At 37.2% G+C, this 25,694-nt stretch overlaps 1 protein-coding gene across 14 annotated transcripts in view; it reads right to left on the bottom strand.

The window, feature by feature from the left end:
• LRRC4C (leucine rich repeat containing 4C) overlaps positions 1-25,694 on the bottom strand; it is a 1,074,501-nt gene that overhangs the window by 856,689 nt on the left and 192,118 nt on the right. For all 14 annotated transcript variants that reach the window (XM_074336244.1, XM_074336243.1, XM_074336242.1 and 11 more), the window contains one exon: positions 14,746-14,935. The gene's annotated coding sequence lies outside the window, so the exon portion shown is untranslated. The remainder of the gene's footprint in view (positions 1-14,745; positions 14,936-25,694) is intronic.

Below are 25,694 nucleotides of genomic sequence, written 5' to 3' on the forward strand. Positions count from 1 at the left end.
GTTAACTGTCATTCACCGAGTGCCCTTTGTATATGCTTTCTTAAGAATCCTCAAATGAACCCACAATAGAGCCTTCTGTCCCCATTTTAGAGATATGACAACTGACACTTAATGACTGGCTCAATGTCCTTCAGCTTGTAAATAGCAGAGCTGAGATAGAAGTGCATTTGTCTCCAATATTCTTTCCTTGAGCTTCTCTTTAAATACTTGAAGTTTGAAATGGCAACTCTTTGGTATAATAATTTTCCCCCAAAATTCTATTTATCTATATTTCTCAGACACTCATGATATATACTCATACATAAGTGTACATATAGACAATGTATCAAACAAGTATGATATTATAATACTGTGATCCGAAATCATTTGAAACCCTTGCTTTGAAAACAGATCTTGTTTATCAGCTTAGGCTATGCTCATCGCAAAAATTGTAGAAGGCCTTATTCTTCAGGAAGTCAGTCCTAAACTCAGCGATCTACTGTTTTCTCTCTCATTCCTCCTGTCTTCTTGAGGCTGGGATATAGATAGACACCTGGCCAGACAAAATGGCAATTACTCTATCTAGCTTTCATTCTGAGGCTCACTTGTACTTGAGAGCCCCATAACAAAAATCAACAATATTTTGAATATAAACCCTTTAGTTTTGCAAATGTCATCTAAGTTGCTGAGGAAAAGGCAGTTGCTTTGGTAACCAAAAGTCAAACACTGGACAGCCTTAGATGGAGCATTACAATTACAAGCCTGAAATTTTGCTTGGAAGCAATTTTTTCTGAAGCCATTGGTTTTAGATGGTTAAAATTTCTTTAAATAAAATTGCAAACTTTATTTTGATATGTATGAGAATCCCTGTATCCTACAGACTCAGACCCAAAAATGCAAAGACTACACAGCTACCACCATGGAGGGAATAGACTAGTGGTTAAAATTAATTTGTTACTGGAACCAGAGTATCTGGTGAACATCTCAGCTCTACAACTTATGAGTTACGTTGGACACCACAGTCGACCTAGTATATGGAAAGCTCTTAGAACGGTGCCTGGAATAATGTAAATGATCAATCTAAGTACCAGTCGCAGTATTGCTGAGGATATATCTGTTTACACAGCTTTCACAGCCCAAAATGCCTGCCCTTCAAGGTAGCCTATAGGAGGACATTTTTTTCGAGAAGTCACTGACAGGTGACGTTTATGAAAAGTAGGAGGCATTTCACCAGATATGTTTTTTTTCTTCCCTTTCTCGTTCTCTCTCGTTCTCTCTCTCCCTCCCTCCCTCCGCGCCCTCTCTCTCTCTCTCTCTCTCTCTCTCTCTCGGCCACATGCAATTGTTAGATCAAAATGAGTCCTCACATTTTTCTCCAGATGATGGATGGTAAAACTAAAATAGGTCCTCTTGCGATAATGTTTTTAGTGTCCAGCTGGTAGAGACAGGAAAAGCAATTTCAGTGAGACAAGAGCCTTCAAGAACAGATTTGGAGCGAAAGTACTATCCTGGCCTTCTAGAAATAGAAGTGCCATGATGCAGACTGCAAGGAATTAAGATTATCCACAGAGACGTGTGTGCTGCTCAGTAAAAGAGGAAATGATGGAAGGTCGAAGGCAAGGATGGCCCTGCCAGATCCCAACTAGGTCAAGTCTCCCAATGAGACCAGTATTGACCTGTCAGGGCTCTGTCTTCTGCTTTGAGCATTTAATGTCTTGGGTGTATCATGACTGTGGCAGAAGCAGGTTGGTACCCACATCCCTAGTGGACAACCTCCAGCCAGCCCAGCACTTGGCTAATGGAGAAGTCTAGAGATTGGCAGCCAAGCAACACTGCATAGAGAGACACTGCTTTCTTCCTGGGAAAGAGACAGTTCTCAGACTCGTGGTTGTCAAAGAAATACTCTACTTTAGCTCCCAGAAATTTGCTCCCAGAGTCAAGACTATGCTGAATGGAATTATCTAATTGTCAATAAAACTATTCCATTCAGTACTTAATGTTTGTCTTTAGTTTTTCTTTTCCTTTGTGTTTTCCAGCTTTATTGCAATATGATTGCCAAAAATCATATATATTGAAGGTGTGCAACATGATTTTTTTCTTTAATGGTACAAAAATATATTGAGCACCTTTATTGTGGGCCAGGCACTATGGAATACAATGATGACCAATTTAGACAAAATCCTGGGCAGCAAGTGTCAGAGAAGGGAAACAATGAACAAGGATATGGATAAATAAACAAGATAATTATAAAGTATGACAGCATATACTGAAATGATGAGAAGTGATGCAGGTCACCTGGAGGGTTCCCCACTTTCGATTAGATGGTTAGAAAAGGCCTTTCTGATGGGACAACTCTGAGTAGAGATGTACTGATGTACTGGTTGAAAAAGAGCACCAACACTTTGTTGATCCTACGTGGTTTTTTGGTTTTTGTTTGTTGAATTTTTGTTGTGTTTTTTTTTTTCAGTGTGAACATGCAAAGGCCCTGAGGTAGGAAAGAACTTGGTATATTCCAGGACCATGAAAAAACAGGTATGACTGGACCCTGGTGAAGAAGGGAGTAGGCAGGATTTGAGATAAGCATCAAGGCGTAGACATGGATAGATTGTGCAGGGCCCTATAGACCATGGTTGCAAGGTTGGCATTTATTCTGAAAACGATAGAAAACCAGTAAACATATCAACCAAGGCGGTACCATGATTTGATTCATATTTTAAATTGTTTAAACTGTTGCATAGTGAATGGGTTGTATATGGGTAAAAGTGGAAGCTGTGAGATCAATTGCCAGGCTACTATAATACAACCCTGGAGACAAGAGGTAATAGTGGCTTGAACTCGGAAGTGCGTCTCATATAACGATTATACTGATAAAACGGAGAACTTACAGCTTCCCCAGTTTTAGAGACGAGTTAACAAAGGCTCCTAGTAATAGCTACCTAAAATTACTCAACTTCTAACTGCTACAGTCAGGACTCAAACACAGGCCAGCGATTTAGAGGTGAGTTTTCTTTCCTGTGGACTTCAGGCTGGTGCCACTTGAGCAGGTGTGGCAAAGGAAGCTTAAAAGAAGCTTCAGGAATCCCTAACAATTAGTGATGCTTGCAATGAGCCCAGCAGTGCTCTGTTTCCCAAGCATCAGCAACCTTAATTTTCACAATGGTCCTATGAAGTGCATGCTGTCATCACCCTCATTTATCAGATGAGTAATGCGAGTCTTAGAGAAGTTAAACTAGTCAATGTCAAAGGCAAAATTTCAAACCAGGCAGGTTAGCTCTGAAGCCATCTGCTTAACCACTAAGCCGTTTGAAGCATAAAACTCCTTAGCTGGCGAGAGATTCTAAGCTGAAGAGGTATACTTTCAACACACCCAGGAAAATAGCCACCATTAACCTCCTTCAAACCTCCAATTAAGGTAAGGATGTGCACAAAACATAGAAAAGCTTTTAATGGCAATTTCATCCAAATGCTAAAGATTAGACAAGCAGAGCTTCCCAAACACTTCAGATGAGAATAGGGGAACATCTCTAAAAGAGACTGAACAAAAGACGTGTCTTTTAATCATTCTGAGCTCTCAGAATCAACATTGCTATGAGGTCTGCTTTTTCTAATATAAACGTAACAGGAGACAGATTGAAATGCCAAACTGAGCTGCTCAGTGTTTTAAAAAAAACAGTTTCTTAAAGGCAGCCTCAACTCAAAACACATTTGTTTGATACCTTCTGAAATATTTCAATAAGTTGGGTTGGCACAGTCTTAAAATTAATCGCAAAAAAATCTAATAGTCCAACAGAACAGGGGTGACCTAAAAAGGGGTGCCTTCATTCTCTGGTAGGGCCCTAGCAGCACCTTGTAAACCTCTGAATCACCTTCAATGGCAAGAACTTTGCTCACAGCTCTCCCAGTATCTCTAGGAAAACCTTAACCCCTTGTTTTAGAAGTACTCTGCTACTTCCATATGCGCTTTGACCGTCCCAAGTCCCACCACTTTGATATGCAAAATGTAGCTAATTTAGGCTTTGTAAGGACTCCTTGCTGCATCCCGTGCTCCAAGGCCGGAGGATCTTAGTGTATCAAAGAGAAGATAAATGGAAATGGGTACTTTCAGTTTTTCCCATCATCTCATTTCTTATACTATATTGCTAATAATAATGCTGATGCACGATTTGAGGCTTTACATATATAATCTCATTTAATCTCATAACAAAGGCGAGCACTATTATATCATCATGCTTCTTTTTTTTCTTAGGAATGTTAAGGTCATGTAATCAGAATTAGAACCCTCGCTGTCTGATCTAGAACTCTGTCGATTAGCTGGCACCTATGTTTGTAAGTATACTATGGTATGTAGTATAAATGTATTCTGATGTATCACATAATGCAGTGTAGAGATTAAAATAAGTATAAAATGCAGTGTATAGTCCTTGTAAGCATGCCAGCACCAATGACAGCACAAATCACCCCTTCTTTCTATCCAAAAGGATTCACAACGTTCTATGCATTCTGGATAGAGCCAATAAACCCTAAATGGCTTAAGTCTGTGATATTCAATCCTACATGCAAATTTATAATGAAGAGCTTTTAAAAGGTGCTTATGCTTTGCTCTGGCCTGAAAGATTCTGATTTAATTGTTCTGGGGTAACCACTGGACATTTGTATTTGTTACAGTTCTACTCTCCATCCCCCTAATAATTATAAAAATCTAGGGGATGGACTACAACTCCTCTGAATCAACATAACCCTATCTGTTAAAGACTCAATTATGTCCTCAAAATTCATGTGTTGAAGCCCTAACCCCCAATGTGACCGTATTTGGAGATGGTGCATTTAAGAAGGTAATTAAGGTTAAATGTGGTCAAAAGGATGTGTCTTTAATTCAATTGGACTGCTCTTTTTTTTAATTTATTTTTCAATTATAGTTGGCATATGATATTATATTAGTTACAGGTGTACAACATAATGATTAGACATTTATATACCTTATGAAGCGATCACCCCAATAAGTCTAATATCCATCTGGCACCATGCATAGTTATTATGATATCATTGACTGTATTTCCAAAGCTGGACTTTACATCCTTGTGACTACTTCTATAACTGCTGGCAATCTGTACTTTTTAATCTTTTTACGAAGAAGAGGAGACATCAGGAGTGTGTGTGGTCAGAGGAAAAAACACATGAGGCACAGTGAGAAGGTGGCCATTTGCATGGTACAGAGAGTGGCCTCACCAGAAACCAAGCCTGCTAACACCTTGACCTTGGACTTGGACTCCCTGCATCCAGAACTGAGAAAGAAAATTTCTGTTGCTTAAGCCTCTCACTCTGTGGTATTTTGTTATGGCATCTCAAGCAGACCAATACAACATCTTTTGTTCACAGTGATTGTTGTAGGCTGTGGGCTTGTAAAGATGTCGCATATCTGAACGTGAGTAGAAAGGCTCTAGGTCTAGGAGGTGTTGGCATCTATTTGTCTGCCCTTAAGGAAGCCAGCTTAAGAATGAAGTCAAAATAGAAGAGAAAGAGATTCAAAGACTGTGGAAAGAAACTGAGGCTCACAATTTATCACGTATACACTGTTAAATGATAGGACGGAGCAGTATTTGGAATTCTAATAATGAAGCTTACAACATTCTTACTCATTTCTCCATTGCAGGGAAAGGATAGGACTGAGTGCTTACCACACTATCATCTTCTAGTGCATGCCCTGTAGTCCAACATCTCTCCAGTTACTATGAGGACAACTCATCTTTATCTTTCTGTCTGCTTACTTTAATTTAAGGTATGCCCAAGGTATCTGTTTGTTGGGGAGAGGAGAGTCAGGCAGGGTTGCAGCAGGTCCTATACCAAGAACAACACTGAACATTTGAAGACAGCAATTTTTCCCAGTCAAGCTTACTTTTGATCTTGGGCTTTCCCATTGCCCTGACCAAAGGGTGAATAGTGATCTTTTTAAAAACACATGTGGACCAAATAAAATGTGAGGTTGACAAAAGTATTAAGAAGTTAATCAAGGGCCACAAGTAATGATTCAATTGTCACAACAGAAGCTGATTATCTCCCCAACATCATAACTGTGTTTAACACATGTGGTCTAAAGTAAAAAAGTAAGCTCTAAAATCTGTTGTACTAAAATGAACATCTGCTAAGAATTAGGCTTATGACCTGGGACCTTTAGCTTCCTTCTCAGTGAAGTGGAGAAAATAAAATCCGCCTCTATGATTACTGGAGGATTGAATGTGTTAACATTCTAGAGTCTTCTCAAATAATTCAAGAATGGGGCTGCATAAATGTTTGTTAATATTCTACATCCTTTCCCAATTCATTTCTAAATGTTGATTACTTAAATTAAAATTACCCTGATTCTCAGTTTATATATATTATAAACTATGTAATATAAACATTTCCATGGGACTATGACAGGATAATATGTTAATTAGTCCATGAAATGACTTGGTAACATATCAAGCCCTTTGCAAATGTTTGTTATTTTAAGTAAAATTATGTACGGGCTTGGGCCTTAATCCCCAACTGGGACCTTCCCTCATGCAAATATCTCCCCTTTATAAATAGCTGCGGGCTGAAGAGATAACATCTGATAGAGAAAGTATTAGCACACTCATTTCAATTTAGTTTCAGCATCCATCACTAACCAACAGGTCACATGACTGTGTGTCTAAGTCTGGTCCCTGAATCTTCTCTACCACATAGTGAATATGGCACACTCTGCAAAAGGTTTAGTGCAACAAATTTAGAGTGATCGCATTACTTCTTTGAGTGGCAGAGTTATATAAGATGAAATCGTAAGAGACTTCATGTTAGAGAGTTAATAGATGTGCACATATTATAACAATAACATGCAGGATAAATATACACTTCTGTACACATACTCAGTACCCTTTACATTTCTCTTCTTTTTGAATTACTCAAGTGCTATCCCAACAGCCTTAATGAAACCAGACATAAACTGAATTACATTCTTTTAAAACTGGAACAATCACACATCAACTTGCATTAAGTCCTTTCACTGTAAATCCAACGGGTGCAATATAGAACTGTGAAAGTCCATTTTGACCTCCATTTGTTATTCTCATTTGTTCTTTATTCTATGCATTTGATTTGATCTCATTATAATATCCTTAAGTGTACTAAATCTTGCATTAGGTAAAAAGACACATGAAGCTTTTAGACTAACCTGTTTTCCTATTTGCCATCCTGGGCTGTCAGAGTTAGTGGTCTACAAATCAGCCACATTTAGCTAGGTGAAGACTTGAAATCTGTTTACAATGAAAAAAAAAGGACACCCACACTTTTCTCCAAATAAGGAGTATATTAAGGATATCTTTGAACACTGTTGGACATGTTATTGTAGGTGTCTACTCCTATAATGAGTTATAATGACAGCAGCAACCCACGTGATAGGACAACAACCTCTAGCATTACTAGGCTGCCAATTACTAGTTACTTCCTGGAGTTCACATCCAGGTTCTAGAAGATGGACCGCCATAGCAAGCATCTGCCAGTGACCACAGACAACCTTGTCTGGTTCTCAAACAGTAAAAATAAAAATAAAATAAAATAAAATAAAAAATACTGGTGAATAATTGGCACTCAACAACTCTTGAAATGAAGAAATGCTTAAATGAATTGTTTAGTTAAAAGATTCTCTGAAATCATTAAAAATAGAAATGTTTGCAAACATGAAAAGCTTATGATGATAAATGGTTTAGCCATGATTTTGCCCTTCATTCCCACCATTCCCAATATCTATTTTTATTAATGAATACATGTAGGGAGTGGGCTGTAAGCCTGCAAGGTCCTTCCCATGGGAAGCCTCACCTCAGCATCTTCCCAGGAAGAACAAGATAAAACTAATGCAGCCACAGACATACACACTTGCCAATACACAAAACAGAATATTCTACTGATACCTGCTTGTTCTGCTAATACTTGTTTGCATAGATAATTGTTCTAACACTGTATATAAACTGTGTGTGAAATAAAGACTGCGCCACTGCTCCGCCATCCATGGATGGTTGACCTCCGGATCCCAGCTTTCCTGTCTCCGCGTCTTTTCTCAATCTCCTCGCCCTTCCCCTAAAGGCCGAGCCCTTCTGCCTGTACGGGCCATGGCAAATACATGTTACCTTTTATATAAAAGCTTTGTTGAAATATAATTCACATACCCTTTAAAGTCTATAATTCAGTGTGTTTCTTTGTTTGTTTGTTTTTTCTTTTTTTTTTTTTAAGTATATTTACAGAGTTGTGCAATGGTCACCAATATCTAATTTTATATTTCATCACTTCAAAAAGAAATCCCACACCCATTAGCAATCAACCCTCAGTCTCCCTCACCTCCAACTCCCGGAAACCAGTAATTTTTGTTTCTGTGGATTTTCCTGTTTTGGATACTTCATATAAATAGAATAATATATGGCCATTTGTATCTATCTTCTTTTACTGACCATGATGTTTTCACAGTTCAGCCATGTTGTAGCATGTATCAATACTTCATTCCTTTTTAGTGGCTAAATAATTTTCCATTATATGTTATACCATACTTCATTTACCCATTTATCAGTTAATAGGCATGTGAGTTGCTTTCACTTTAGAGGTATAATGAATAATGCTGTTATGAGTATTCATGTATGAGTTTTGGTGTAGATATATGCCCAGTTTTCATGGGTGTATATCTACCAGCAGAATTTCAGGATCAGATGGCAACTCTACGTTTAACATTTTGAGAAACTGTCAAATTGCTTACAAAGTGGTTCGATCATTTCACAATCCCACCATGTGTACACTTTAAAGAAAACAAAAATAAAAGCTTATTTAACAAAATTACCTTAGACGATCTAATTTTGGCACACTGTAACTACGTAAGCTACAAATCGTGGGCTTCCTTAAAGAGCAAATATCTGAGATAGAGCATCACTCTTTTCATTGCAGCAAGATTTAGCCCCTGTAGCCTTTCCCATAAAAAAAAGATTATTTCTACCCATTGCCATTACAAATTTAAGCAAATCTGGAGGCCAGAGAGAAAATGAAACATCACAGGAAATTTAAGACACAGAAAAAAAGTAGATTTGCAAAGGTAGATAAATAAAATAGCCACTAAGCAATCAACATTAAATTTGCATTTTTATGCCAAGGAGGAAAAATGACACTGAGATAAATAACTTTGAGGTCAATAAACTCCAGATTAGGAGTCTAAAAATAAGCTTATAAAAATTACATATATATACATATGTATATATGTGTATGTATATACATATATATACATTAATTTATTTTTTCTTTAACTGAATTTTTAAAGCAAAAAGAGGTAGGTAGAAAATGAAACAGATCTTACTTAGTAAATGCCAGTGCTTCTAATAGCCCAGTGTGTGAAAATCCAGCTGTTCTCTGCTTCATGCATTAGCAGTAATAATGGTAAAGACGGCGCCTTCCCTATTTGCTGACACTTGTGTTGATGATGCGGGAGGCAAAATAGCATTTCTCTTCTGGGCAATGTTAATTATGGAGTGCTGACAAGAGTTCAAAAATAAATCCAGAGCCTTCAAGTCAATGCCCTACATCAATATAATATGAAAAACTCATAATATGCTCACTAGCATGAGAGAAGTGTAAATTTTGCACAGTGTCTCTTCATTTGCAATAAGCAAAAAGATTCATGGTAGATTTAAAAACCGATAATAACCATTGATATCAAAATAACGATTCAGAGGTCTATCTATCTTTTAAAATTTGTATTATTTGTTTGATTCTTTGAAGCAGAAAGAAAATATAACCTTAGGCTTCCTTTTTCAGATGAAATGACTGAGGATCTGAGAGATCAAATGACACAGTTGGTAAGGGCAACAATGAGAATTTTATTCTGGGTTTCTGTCACGTCACCCAATACTAGAATATCCCTGTATTTAGACCCAATTTCTGAGTACTGTACAGCAATTTTAGATTTTTCATATACACAATGAGTCAAGATTTTTGAAATTTGAGCCATAGGATAAAGTCTGTCTGTACCACACAGTTTTTTAGGCAGTGCACATTTCCTATTATCAATCAATTAATGACACTAACCTATTTAAAACCTTTGCATTTTATTGCCAGGGTTTAGCAACTATCTGGTACCTATTGTCAAAAATATAAGGGGGTTTCAATAAGTATTCATTAACCTCAACTACAGTTTTTAAAGCATCACTTTAAGGTAAGTATTATGAGCCTCACTTTTTTAAAAGTAATGAAGCTTAGGAAACTTGCCCAAGGTCAAATAATCAACAAAAGGAATACTTATATTTTGAACTCAAGTTTGACCTCATAATCCTACTATTTTATACGGCTAGCTTGAGAAAATGTTCTTAAGCTTTAAAAACGTGCTGGTCTTTTGAACCAATTTCACATCTAGTACCGTATTCGAAGAAGAGACTCAAGGATACGTACTGTGATTTAGCTAGAAAAATTTTTATGTCAGTGCTGTTTACAGTTGCCAAAAAAAATGGAACTAGCCTGACCAAAATTAAGGGCTCAATTAAATCATTTGTGTTATAGCCAAATTTGTAGAATAGTATGCAACCATTAAAGATGTTGTACTTGAAAAGTATTTAACGGAAAAACAATCCTACACCACATAATCTTCCTGGTGAACTCCACTTAACCTTCAAAGTTCAGTTAAATATTACTTCTTCAGTGGTGTGTGTCTTCACCCTGTGTCTCATTCCAAATAAAATCAGGCTGACTCTCCTCCGTGTCCTAATAGGTCTACGTATGTGGCATATGGTAGAGGACTAGTTATTTGGGCATCTATCTCCTCCTTAAGGCTCTGATTTTCTCAAGATCAGAGAAAAAACTTTAGTCACCTTTATTACCTCCCTCATATCGAATAACACACTGGTTCATAGTTAAAAGGAGGTATGTAATAAACATCCACTGAAAGAATGAACAATTCTTTAGCAGTATGTTCAACCTCTTTCATATGAAGGATAATATGGAAAATCAGATTCCTGTGGCTTATGGAGAAATTTTTTCATTCTCACAATGAAAGGGAAAAGACCTACAAAGTTTGGCTTCCTCTGACCCTACCTTGCTGCCCCAAAGACAGAAAGGGATTGTGACCTGGACACACCCATAGCCCATTCACTACATAATACATCTTGTGATGCCCTGATTGCAAGGGTCTAGCAATAGACTAAGTTAACGTAGGGGTTTGAATGTGAGATCTATACATGTCTATATATATATTATATACATCTCTTAAAATTATCTTCAAAATGTGCTTGCACATTTTGCACATATGTCTATTTTGTAAGGATAGAGTTCTTTAGCTTTAGACTCAAAAAAGCAATTGGATCTAAAAGGTTTCAACTACAATGATAAATTCTACATTGTTTTCATTAGTTTGACCTGAAAATCATCTTAACTTTTATATGCATATTTAATTTATTAACACAAGAATTTTGTTCTCACTTGGAGACTGGGGTGAGCTGACTTTTAACAAAGCCCATTAAAATGTATTTAATCAGAAGCTTTGTTCATTATTCTTTCCTGCAGACGTTATAGTACAACAGAAATACGTATAATATGATTACAAAAATTCCTCTGGGAATGCGCAAAGAGAGTTGTTATTTGGAGCTCAGCGCAGATGAAGACCCCTTTCACCCTTGGCATCCGTACGGTCAGTATTTTCAAATTATCTAAAGAAAGTCAGAGAGTGGGTCATTGGGAAGAAAGTCAAATGGATAAGGGCCAGGAAAAGAGAAAAAAGAGCACCAAAGCAAGTTTACAGAGTCAAAATCTGAAGACTGCCTTCAACTAATACTCAAGAAATCTTCACACTTTCTTGAATTGCAGTTGGGTGTTTGTGTATGTTTTGACATCAAGGTGCAGGTATATTTAGAACCACTACATTTTTCACAGCTTGAAGGAGTTTCTATTTATTTGCTATGGACCCGTTGCCTAGCAGAACCATCACACGCTGTAGCTTAATGTTCTGCCCCCAGTGTTAGGCTGGAAATGTTGACAGAGGAAACATCAGGTCTGTACCTCATTCTGCTCCTTCCAAACTGCTGAATTGGGATTACATGTACAATCGAGCTGCTTAAGGTGTTGGAGGTGCAATCAGAGAACGTTCCCTCCTCTATCACCATTGCCAGTAGTGGACTTGTCAGTTTAAAAACAAAAACAAAAACACAACAAAGGGAGTCAGGCCATTCTCGGCGATGAGGACATATCAAGGAAGATTGGAGTGGTCCCAGGAAACCCAGTTTCAGTAAGTCATAACAGGCATTATGCAGTCCCTATAGATGTGTTTTGGTTTGATTTGACCTGGATTTTTATTAAGAGACAACTGGGGGATCTAAAGACTCTCTAAAGGATCATGAAACACTGGAGCCAAAATCAGGGATCATTCCATTCCTGACATGCGTAGGTTGCCTGAGTAGGTGACGCTTTATGCATTAGGATATAGAAAGAACAGTAATGATAACATTTATTGTTCATTTTGCACCAGGCACTGTGCCTATGTGCTTTACACAGACTAACTTAGTGATTCTTCACAACAAAATTATGAGGTTCATACTGGAATTATTCTCTTTCTATAAGGAAAACAAGGCACAGAAAGATGAACTAACTTTTTAAGAACATACAACTAGTAAATAGGCTTCACCCTCTTAAAGAATATAAAATAAATACCTATGAGCTATGCAGGTAGGGATTTCTCTGGTCCCTTTCCATTTAACATTCTCTCTCTCTCTCTTTTTTTTTGGTGGGGTGTGGTTATATATCTAAAACACTGGATGATCACCAGAAATTAGTATATGTTTTTTTCAAATCATTAACTACCATCCCCACTCATATACACACATACATACTTCTACATATCTGAAAGTACCTGTAATCAGAAGATTAAAAAACATATATTTTGAAAATATTGGCCCTTCCCATTGAAAACCAAGTGATTTAGATGTGGTAAAATAAGGGTATATGATCGTTTCTCCCATCTCCTTGCTTTCATACACAAAGAATTCTTAGTATTAAAAAAAATTTCCTTTCACCCTGAATACAATAAATAGACACAAATAAAATAATATCTTGATATCTCAAGAAAATTCAATTGATGCAATATTTAAATTTCATAGCAAAAGAGTCATTCATTACTTTACCTACTCAAACAATAAATATTCATTGAGCAACAATGTTGCTTTAGTATCTATGCACAGTACGTGTATATAAAGCATGTTTCCCCGAAAATAAGACTGGGTCTTATATTAATTTTTGCTCCAAAAGATGCATTAGGGCTTATGTTCAGGGGATGTAATCCTGAAAAATCATGTTAGGGCTTATTTTACAGTTAGGTCTTATTTTTGGAGAAATTGTGTGTGTGCATATATATATATAGAGAGAGAGAGAGAGAGAGAGAGAGAGAGATGTATATATGTATATATGTATATGTATATATGTATATTTATATATGTATGTGTATATGTATATATATATGTATGTATGTATGTATACATACATACATACACACACATGCATACATATATACATATACACATACCCATATCAATCAACAAAACAGATCACACCCCCTGAACCTTATATTTGATGATAACGACGTTATCACTATTAAATCACTGATAATTTCTCTTAGCTCAAGATATTTTGTATTTATTAAGTTAAACTGGGAAATATTGGAAAGAGTGAAATTAGACATTACAACGCATGCAAATAAAATTCAAGATAGCAAATAAACAAAACCCAACTGACACAGAGACAAGTTCTTCATATCATTAGTTCTAGTTTAAAATACCCTAAATATATGCATAATATAGCACAGAAGTCACAAACTCTGAATTTGGACTTATTTTTTCTAAGGAACCCTACCTTTTGAGATTTCCCCACCATCTATCCTCAAACACACAACCCAGGGAATAAACCTACAAATTCCATGGTCAACAACATATCCTCTTTAGATGATTCATAGCCAAATTAAATCTCACATTCTAATGAAGCAGGGAAATCCCGAATGGTGAGTCGTAAGGGCTAGGAATAGGTGAATAGTCCATAAGTATTTAAAATAGCCAACTAGGAACACAAGACAACGTTATACGACAGGAAAATTATGTACTGTAGACTGTAATGCTATTTGAAATGCACATATACATAAGTTATATCAAATTTTTATTGCAAATGGTTTAAGACTGGGGAGACTCTGGCATCAGACTGCATTATCTACATAAAGGTTCAACCACTTATTGGCTAGGTGATAGACAAAGATTAATTTGCCTAATCTGGATACCCAATAGGCCTGCTTCCCAGAGAGACAGCTGCCTCTCCCTCTCTCTTCAGAGAACAGGGATATTTGGAAATGAAAACCCAGAGGATACGGAAATTGGCTACCACTGAGTACTTAAGGCAGACATCCTGATGGAACACTGATGAGAGAGATAAGAGCGAAAGGTCTAGAATGTCCAACGCCATATCACTATAAACAAAAGGCTTGTATCCTGGACTCTGATCTCACTGAGGGATGCACTGGTGAGATGGCAGTTATAAATGCTGAGGGTGAAGATGGGCTGGCAGCTACAATCCTGCGACATCACAGAACTGTAACCACAAAGCCAGGACCTCAGTCCAAACCATCATAGAGCAAGGCCTGGTGTCCCCCGACCATGTGGCTTATGAACCCCACAGCTCATGCCTGTGGACCCTTTCAAGTCGGATGTCTGGTTCTCCCCAGTTCCCTGTGCAACCAACATCAAGAAATTTGCTCACCTGCTATGGCTCTGTCTATGCAAGTCTTTCCCTCAATAGAAGACTGGTCCCAGCCGGCGTGTATACTTTCAGGTCATCCACTCTTGGTTACTCGACGTTAGATGATCTCAGACAAGTTATTAATTCTCTGTGAGCCTCAGTGTCCTCTTCATCAAACAGGGATAATGACAGTAAACACTTCATTTGGTTTCTGTGAAGATTAAATGACATAATCTATGTCAAGGGTCTGTCATAGCACCTGCACATTGTAACATTCAAAAATGCTAGCTATCATTAGAATTTAGGATTTAATTCCAGGGGATTGTTTTTAGTACAAATAAGGAAGATTTGATCACACCTCCACAGGAACAAGAAAATAAACTTGAGGGCTTTCATTGAGAGACAGGGGGAGTCCTTATTCTATCATCTGTGACTCCATCGTTAATGCCCTAGGGATTATTTGACGACTAAGAGAATCTGGGTTTCAGATAAAAGAGAAGAGAGATGTATCATAGAGAGTTAGCCTTCTGCTGGGAAGCTGACTGCTAATTAGTATCTAGGCATTTGTTTGTACTTCTCGAAAAGGAGCAGAATGGAGAGGTGATATGAGGATAGCCCAACTGACTATATCTTTTTCCTTCATATTCATTCATTAATTTATCTATGCATTATTTTCTTTATTCAACAGTTATATAATGTAATACACTGTACTAAGCATCATGATGAGATAAGAAGATAAACCAGGCCAATATGAAAAGAATTGGCTTATCCCAAACTTATTCCCTAGATGCCAGTCTTTCAAAGAAAGAGCTGGCCTTCTGCAGATTATGTTGAAGTCAGCTATTGCAAAATGCATAAGCAATCAATTCTGGTAAAATGCTGAGGTAACAGACTCAGCCATGATCAAGTATGTCAAAGAGCTGGGACACTACAGCTTACACACCAGCACACAGGCCCTGTCAGAAACCAGGCTTGTATTCTCTTAACTATGGATGTCCAACTTGCCAGACCAGGGGAGCTATGTCTGTCACACACATAGGTGATGGATTCCAGCTCTTAGTCATGCCAGCGAAGGGGCTACTGCTTTCCTAATTAGTTTCTAAAAAGACTCCTGGGCTTAGATTTGCTAGATACCTGTGTGCCACCCTGAAAGCACAATGGCAAATTGGAGAGCACATTCCTCTAGCACCGTGAGTGCCTCCAACACAACGCTCTTTCATCAGTCCCCGTGTGTGAGCTTCCTGGTATTTTTGTCCTGATTTGATCAACACTCTCGTTACTCTAAGGACCTCATTATGGTGAAGAGAATGAGACTCTTCAATGGATTAAATGAATAACATTAAGAGAATGAGACACCATGGAAAGGCATATGGCCTGTCCATGGGGAATCATCCATTTCCTCTACCAATAAAGCTCTCTTGGAGGTGAACAGATTCCCATCCTACACCTCTGATCACGTCCCTCTCCACAAGAGTGTCTGTTTTATAGGGTTAGGTCTCCTGTGCCATTGCTCTTAGAAGGTGGGATGCAGGCGCCATTGGTCCATGGAATTAATTGGCTTTGTAACTACATCTCTCACCACATGAGGCCCCAGGGGCCAGTTTTACAGGGATGACAGAAAATCTATTTTGGCATTACATACAAAGTGTGTTTCTCAGTGCAGCTTTACTGATTATATAGTTGATATTTGAATGCCTGAGAAAGTCCAAACTTTCTCACAACTTGAGACATCTGATTCAATGTCTCATTTAAATCTCTTTTTTATTCAGACCTGAATTTGAATATCGATGGATCTTGGGAAGATTAAATTCATTCTTGCAATGTCAGTGTGCTCATTTTTCCCACAGCCATAATCTCTACCTCATTGGGTTTTGTGAGGATTAACTGAGATAACATGCCTGACATGCAGTAGGTAGTCATAATTCTCCTTATGTGATATATGTGATGTAAAGACAAGTCTAGACAAAAAGCCTTGCGAGATTTAGGGAGGGAGATGACTTTTGATAGGAGAAACCTTTAATATTTTTTTCCAGTTACTTTAAACACAGGAAATATTTTAAAAATTTAGGAGAGGACTCAAAAAACCCTTGAAATCATCTTATGACCTGTGCTTATGCACGCCAGCCAGTTTGGCACAACTGTTCGGAACTAAGGGCTTAAGTCCTGGAGCAATATCAAAAGAGGACATTTAATAAATGCCTGTCGAAGTCACACCTCAGTCCACGTCACTCCCCTCGGGAGGACATTGCTCTCTATGTGTCATTTAAAATGCAATCCATTTGAATGGGCACAGAGCAATTCTATTACCAGACATGACTGCTTTTAATACTAGCAGTTGTTTAATGATTTTATGTCATCGCAATAATAGAAACAGGATATTCAACTGTGACTACAGCTTGTATGAGTCTATTTTTGGAAGACTGATTTTGTAGAGGACATGGAAATGTGGAGTCTTGGTTCCTGTTTATTTCCCGAAAGGCTTGGCCAGTAACTCTCGTACATCGTTCCCCTCTGTGGACTGTTCATGACTTAATGAAATGAGTGTGGTGATTTGAAGTCTCCAACAATGATTGTTTACATACAAAAACCCTTTTGTAGAGAAAGAGAGTCGGGCCCAAATCCAATTTTTCCATCAGAGGAAACATCCCTCACAGAGTATTTCACTGCCTGAGTCCTCAATCTTGATAGGGAAGAAGCACACAAGCAACAATGACAAAAATCACAAAAAGTGCACACGTTTTCTCCGTGGAGGACACCGCCTCAGATCTTTCCTAGACACATTTGAAGCTGTCTTAAAGCCTCTCAATGTCCTGCCCTCACATGGAGACACTTATCACCGCCAACACTAGCATTCTACTTCCTTCTATTCTCAGAACAAGTAATTCTCTCTTGCTGAAGGTCAACTCTTCCATCAATGTTCTTGATCCCAGCCCCTCTCGTCTCTTCTAGGGCCTTGATCCATCAGTGTTCTACCTTTGTTTCTATTCCGATAACAGGCCAAAATCTTCATCATTACACACACACACACACACACACACACACACACACACACACACCACCTATCTCTAGTCACTGACCTATTTTCCTCCACAATCAAACTACTTAAAATAGTTCACATTTGCAGACACCCATTTTTAAAACTTCTGTTTTCTCTCTTGCTTCTATAAATAAATATGTGATTTTTCCTTGCCTCCTGGTTTCCAACAATATACTGCAAGCATCTTCTTATTTGTCCTTTCCCCCCTTCAACCTATGCCCACAGTCTTCAGCTCTCACCCGTCTCCCCAAAACCACTCTGGTAAACTCCATCAGTGACTCATAAGAATTAAATCCCAAGGTCAATATCAGTAATTTGAACTCTTCGCTTGCATGTGAAACAAACAAGACCTGCTTTCCCTTTTGAAAACTCTCCTCTCCTTTGGTTTCACATTGCTGCTGCCTCTTTATTTCTACCAGTTACCACCTATTGGACACATATTTCTTCAAGTCTTGCGTCATAAACTTTACATTGTTAAAAAAACGAATCCTGGAAGGTGGGGAACATTGTAATATTATACACACTTAAAAATTAAGCAAGTGAAACCTAAGGAAACTGAGTAACTGTTCCCAAGTTGCACAGTAAATAAGAGGCATGAGAGAAGCAAGTAGTTTTATCTGACACCAATGTACGTTTTTAACTTGTTAATATAATCATTTCAAAAGTACAGAAATACATTGAATGGTTACAAACAACAAATCTCGTCTATTCAAAGATTTAACAAAATGTTAACATTTTGCTTTATTGGACTAATTTAATTTTCAAGAACTATTAAAAGAATTGAAGCCCTCCTCACTTTTACTCCCCTTCCTCCCCAGAGAAAATCATTATCCTCTAATGAGTCTCTATCATTTATATCCAAATTTTTATCCCACTATTAGATTGATATGGTCCGCTTTATTCCTCCCTCCTTTTCATTTTCTTTGTCTGGATAGTATTCGTTTTTCTGTTGACGTTCACTCATAATTTTTTTCACACACATACACACACACACACACACACACACAATTTAAAAGTATAGAAAATCAATATGTCTAATCTCTCAAACTAAATAGGGCTTTAGAGTGTATTCACGCTAAACTTCTAATCAACCACATTAATTTGTCTTGCTTTTGCCCTGTAAAACCTATCTGTCTGTCTGTCTGTCTGTCTGTCTATGTTATTTTTTACAGTCCTAGTTTGCTTACATTTACTTACATGTTTATCAGTGTATTTATTCACCATATCAACCTTATTTTGGTTGGTGGGGTTCAATTTCTTCTTACAGATTCTCATTCTCTAAGAGTTGTTTCAGTGGCAGTCTGTGAATTTTTAATTCTCACAGCACTTTTGCTAGGAAATTTTTAAATTTAGATGCACTTTTTAATTCTAGCTTGGCTAAGTGTAGACTTGCAGGTTGACAATTATTTTCCACGCATTCTTTAAAGGTATAATCCCATCGGGCTTTTTGTCTCCATCATGACTGTGAGACATCTCTATAATGATAAGTTTGATTGTAATCGTCATCTTCATGGAGGTTATTATGAACTGAATTGTTCTCACCCCCAAATGCATCTGTTGAAGTCCTAACACCCAATTTGGAGAGAGATTTTTAAAGAAGTAATTAAGGTTTAATGATGTCATGAGGTTAGGGCCTGAATCCAATGAGACTGGTGTCCTTATCAGAGGAGGAAGAGACACAAGGAGTGTTTGTGCACAGAGGAAAGACCATGTGAGGACATGGCAAAAAGGTGGCCATCTGCAAGCCAAGAAGAGATGCCTCACCAGAAAGCAACCCTGATGGCACGTACATCTTGGATTTCCAACTGCCAGCATTGTGAGAAAACACATTTCTGTTGTGTAAACCACTCCGTCTGTGGTATTGCTACAGCAGCCCACGCTGACTAATATGGGGACACTTTGGGGGCCCCAGTTTACAGACACACCCATAGTGTGCCATATCATATTCACTGCTTCACTATCGTCACCAGCTTCACCGAGTTTATATTAGGTGCTTTGTTAATTTCTCAACTTGCCATTCTCACACCACGTAAGTAATACAAATTTGAAACTCACAAGTTTGCTTAGAGCTGTATAATTTTGCCAGTTTCTCAGAAGTGATTCCTTTTCCCTTGTGACCAGTGGTTAGAATTTTCCAAGTCCTACTTTCAAAGGCACAGCAGCAGAACATCCTGTCTCAACGCTTTTTACCGGTAGGACACATCCGGCCTCCTTGTGCATGGAGCCTGTGACCTGGACTGTCCCCTCTGAAGGTACTAAAACATCAGACTCTGCATTTGAGGTCTACTTCCCAGTTCTAGTAACTCTGTGAGATTTGGCACCTCTGATTATTGAGCTTCTCTTAAAATGTTTTTTTTCCACTCTGGAATCTGAGTCCACCTTCCTCCGTTATTACTCTTAGATAAGTGTTTCAAAAATACTTGTTTCATAATTGAATTGATTTGAAGTGAAAATTGAATTCTTCTGTACAGCTTCATTTAAAAAACTGGCCAGATGCCCCTTAAGTTCTATCTCACAATGCCACCTTTCTTGTTACCACCATGTCTCTGACTACATATTCAAACATATAATAGCTAGTTTTCTTCTCTACATAACAATTAAAATTCGGGATTTTCAGATACTCTGTCTTATCTTGTAATTGTCCTTCAACAAATCAGTTTACTTCCAATGTTTGTTTCAGGTAACTCATTTTTGAGAATTTCTTGATATCTCACCCGCAAAATCACAGAGAGGCAAATTCCATCCATTCTGCCTTTTCAGGATTACCATTACACAGCAGTTACCAACAAACCTCAGTCCTCCTAAGACAGGTCACCTCTCAGGATTTTTAACTTGTGTTATTTAATTATTAGTGAAATGGACATCCATGCCTCTAACCATTTTGTTCTCTCCTACTTTTCTTTTACTGCCAGAGGTACTTTCACTATTTTCTGTTTTTTCTTTTTTTTAAATAACTAACCCATAGTCTTTGATCCCCTGGATCTTTCTGATGGATTTCTTCGGCCAATAGGATAAAGTCCAAACTTGAGAAACTGAATCTTAATAATTGAGTTTTTGATTACTGTTCCAGATTTCTTCTTCACAGGGCCATACCACCACTTCAAACTCCAGTCTAGTTCAGCTTAATTAAGCCATTTGTGTGTCATGTTTCTATGACTTTGCTCAAGCTATTGCCTTTTCCTGAAATGATTTCTCCTTGTCCTCTCTTCTCCTGTCAGCTCAACATCACTGTCACAAATCGTTCAGTCTCTTCCAGGAAAAACAGACATCCTATGTATCTCTACCATAAACACTTATTCTTGGTTCTTATTATAATCTTCATTCCATTGATATAGTCGCAGGCCTGCCTCCCCCACTAAGACTGTGAAATATTTTAAGATGGGATTCCTCAACCTCAGCCATATTGATAGATTGAACTGGATAACTGTTGTGTGGGGTGTCCTGTGCATTACAGGACATTGAGCAACATCCCTGACCTCTAACCTCTAGATATTAGTAGCATCCAACCCCTACCAGACATTACAACCAAAATGTCTCCATATATGGTCAAACGCCCCAGGGAGTGGAGGAATAATCATTCCTGGGTGAGAACCATTTCTTTAAAATAGGAATGATATCTCAAAAGTCCTATGTTCAAGGCCATCATCTGCATTCCAGAAATATTCATTGACTGAATGAATGTATAACAAATAAAATTATTTTAGTTATCGACTGAGAAAGAAAAAGAGAGAGAGAGAGAAAGAGAAAGAGAATGTGTGTGTATATACTTATTCTTTAATAACTGTTATAAATTATTTTAAATAACTGAAACATGAAATATTTGACATGTGAATTATACTTTTGAGTAATTCAGAGAACTAAAGTTTAAATAACATTAAAAGGACATGAGATTGACTGTATATTTCTGAATGTCATAGTGAAAGACCAAATGCTAAATAAGATACACAGTCAAATAAGAACAATTAGCAATTTTGTGAATTGGCTGCCTGTTCAAATTTATTTTGCCAAGGCTAATGTTTAGTTAAGTCAATACTTCTGCCAATTATAAGAAGCTTCATTGAATGAGCCTATGTTTAAATTTCAACAACTCTACATTTAACCTGAAGGAAATATAATCTCCTGGGCAATTGTCAAAACAAGTGACTGTGTTGACGATGAGTCTTAGAAATAAAAGCCAAATAAAAGGAAACTCATATTTCTTAACTGCTCTTCCTTTAGATATTTATTTAACAAATGTTTTCTGAAGATCTTTTTACTCCTATTACAAGAGATAATTGATATATGCAAATAACCGAAAGAAGTAGAATCAAAAGTAGAATCATTAGAACGACAATGTTAATGATTATTTCTGGATGGCAGGATTCAGATGGGTAATATGACATCTTTAGCTATCTCAATATTTAAAATTATCTTCAATAGCTGTATATTATTTTATGTATTCCTAAATGATAAACTAAATAAAGACTTTGTTCTTTGACTCTACTCAGACTTAAGAGCACAAAATGGCTTTCCTTTATTCATTCACCATCTACATTCACATTATTCTGACTGAAGTTTCAGATAGCACAAAGGGGGAAAAAAAGCAATTTTGTGAAATGTTATTTCTATACTTTGCTAAAAGTTTGTACATCATCACGTAGTAAGCAAATAAATTTAAGAAATCATAAATTTGAAATTTGCCATGTTGAAATTGCCATAGCCCTTCCCTTATAATTCACTTCTTAAAAAATACTCATTTATGTACCAGCCAATGTACCTGGAAAATTCATTACCAACTGTGTTAGAAGATTGAAACCAAGTTAGGAAAATAGATCAAATACACAAAACCTTAAATTGTTCCTCTTCCAGAAAGACTTTGGTATCACTGGTGTCTATACTGATATCTTCCTTATTTGGATGACTTCCATCTTCTCTCTCTCTTATGTGGCAGTTACATGTGTAAACAATCTACCTCCCAGTGGAGTTTCTTAAATATTCAGATGCAATCTTTTACTCTTTTGATTCCACTCCCTTGAGATCAGAATGCATGTTTAGGTATTATCTAAATACAAAAATTAACAAATTTGCAAATAGCCACTGCCTGGCAAACAGTCAGTATTTAATAATTATTTGAAAGAATGTATTTACAGAGAAGGAAAATTGGTTATAGCAACACAAAACTTAATAAAAGGCAATTAAGATCCACTTTGTGGTCCCACCATAATCTAGAATTACAATTACAGCAACATAATACAGACTTGAATTTATGCCTTCCCCTATAAATTACGCCTTCCCAAAATCTTTTCTCCAGAGGCTTTAGGTATATTAATAATAATAATAATAATAATAATGTAAATTAGTTGGACTCCAACCTTTCCAAACACATACCATGCCTAACATGCCCGAACCTTGAGACCTATACAACTGCTGTTCACTCTGCACGAACAGAGATCCCTTGATCACATATCTTGCCTTCCATTTACTCAGGTCTCTGCTCAAAGGTCATTTCTTCAGAAAGTTATATTCTGGCTCTTCTATTTAAAAACAAACAAACAGAACAAACAAACAAAAAAAAAACTCTTATCCACTTGCTTTGCTTCTTTTTATAAAACTGATGCCTAACAATATCTGGTTCTCTATTTGTGATTTTAGTTGTTTTCCTAAAATTATGCTCCACAAGAGCAGGGACCTTGTCTGTTGTATGTACTATGTGCATCTCTACCTCTTAGGATACTGCCTTATGCAAAGTAGGTGCTCAGTAGATACTGATTTTGATGAATCAATTATGACCCCCATCTTAATGTTCTTTATAATTTTAAATATTTTATTGTGCTTGTTTACTCTGTCCCACATCTCCCCACTATCTATATTTTCCTTTTTTTTTTTGGCTACCCATAACTGCAAAACTAATGGCAACAAAACCATTTCTGTTTTGTTTATATTTTTTTCTGAAAATCATCCTATACAACACTGTCTTAATTTGGTCTATGTTTCATTTTCAAGATGGCATAACTTTGAGATTTTTCTATGCTGCTGGTCAGTATTTTCTTGTGATCTTGAGCCACAATCTCCTTGAACCCACAAATAAAGAGCCAGGAAGCTACCTTCCCTTGTGTGTTTTAGGGAAGGATTTATTGAAATCACAATTTCAAATAAAGCCCCTAACACGCCTGCTTAGCCATAACCATGTAGGACATGATGCCCCTCGTTGGCAAAAAGGATACTTAGAGCAAGTAACGCAATGTGTGTCTGAGGACATGAGCCTAAAAGGTAGATTCACAGTCCCAATTGCTTTCCATTTGCTTCTTAGCTTTTGAATCATGTATATTATTTTTAAGGTCAGATTTGGAGTCTATGTGAAGACTTGGATTAGAAATAATAACCTCACTACTGGATTTCTTCTTTATTTTCCAAAGCTCTACACTTGTTACCCAGACTCATCGATGTGTTCTTGACAATGTTCTCTGTATTTGTTGTCTTTGTATACCCTTGCATACTATCCCCAACGGCCCTTGGCACTTAGTGCTCTGCTTTCTGGGCATGTTCTTCTCAGATAAGCCCACAGCATGCTCTTTGGTTTCCCTGTGCTCTTCCATCAAATGCCCCCTTAACAATGAGGAAATTTAGCCATCTCCTCCATTCCCCATCCCAGCCCTTTCTCTCACTGTTTTCCCTTCATTTTCTCCTTATTGTTATAACTCTCTGAAATATTACACATCTTTCTATTTTTTTAGCCTACCTTTACCCATTCACACAGCACTCAATAATCATGGGACCCTTGTTCACTATTCTGATACCAGTTCCTAAGATAGTTCAGGAAGCCTAAGAGCTGTTAAGTAACAATTTGTTGAATGAACGAATGAATGAAGAGACGAAATAAATGCTAGTTTTTATCTGGAACTGGAACTAAAACTGTGAGAAATACAAACACCATGACTGTTCTCAGAGAGTTTCCAGTATGGTGGGAGACTAAATATTGAACAATAATTACAAACATGATGGGTTTATGGACATTGATCCAAATATGCTACACGACAGTGTGATAAGTCCAATTCAGGCTATTTTCCCCTATATCTAGGGCTTGTGGTTTTCATATGAAATGAAGTTACAGTTAGGGAGAAATGTGAGAGAAAGGTGGAAGAAATTTTGAAAAGTTTTTGTCTGGCTCAACCATGGTGGGAGGAAAAAAACAAAAACAAAAATTATTTACCTTAGTTAAGGATGTAAGGTGATATAGATCAACTCATTTACATGTAGGATGAAAGAATATATAAATTTTTTTTTATTTTTTTTTCTTCTTTTTTTTTAAATTAAATTTATTGGGGTGACAATTGTTAGTAAAATTACACAGATTTCAGGTGTACAATTCTGTATTACATCATCTATAAATCCCATTGTGTGTTCATCACCCAGAGCCAGTTCTCCTTCCATCACCATATATTCGATCCCCCTTACCCTCATCTCCCACCCCCCACCCCCCGCCCCCCTTACCCTCTGGCAACCACTAAACTATTGTCTGTGTCTATCAGTTTCTGTTTCTCATTTGTTTGTCTTGTTCTTTTGTCGTTTTTGGTTTATATACCACATATCAGTGAAATCACATGGTTCTCTGCTTTTTCTGTCTGACTTGTTTCGCTCAGCATTACTCTCTCAAGATCCATCCATGTTGTCACAAATGTTCCTATATCATCTTTTCTTACTGCCGAATAGTATTCCATTGTGTATATATACCACAACTTCTTAATCCATTCATCTATCGAAGGACATTTTGGTAAACTTATGGACCTTGGGTTCAAAGAGCATTTTATGAACTTGACTCCAAAGGCAATGGAAGTAAAAGCTAAAATAAACGAATGGGACTATATGAAACTTAAAAGCTTCTGCACAGCAAAAGAAACCATTGACAAAATAAAGAGGCCACCAACTGAATGGGAGAAGATTTTTGCAAACAGTG

This window comes from Rhinolophus sinicus, linkage group LG06 (assembly GCF_036562045.2).
Source record: "Rhinolophus sinicus isolate RSC01 linkage group LG06, ASM3656204v1, whole genome shotgun sequence".
In the NCBI taxonomy this organism is placed as follows: Eukaryota; Metazoa; Chordata; class Mammalia; order Chiroptera; family Rhinolophidae; genus Rhinolophus; species Rhinolophus sinicus.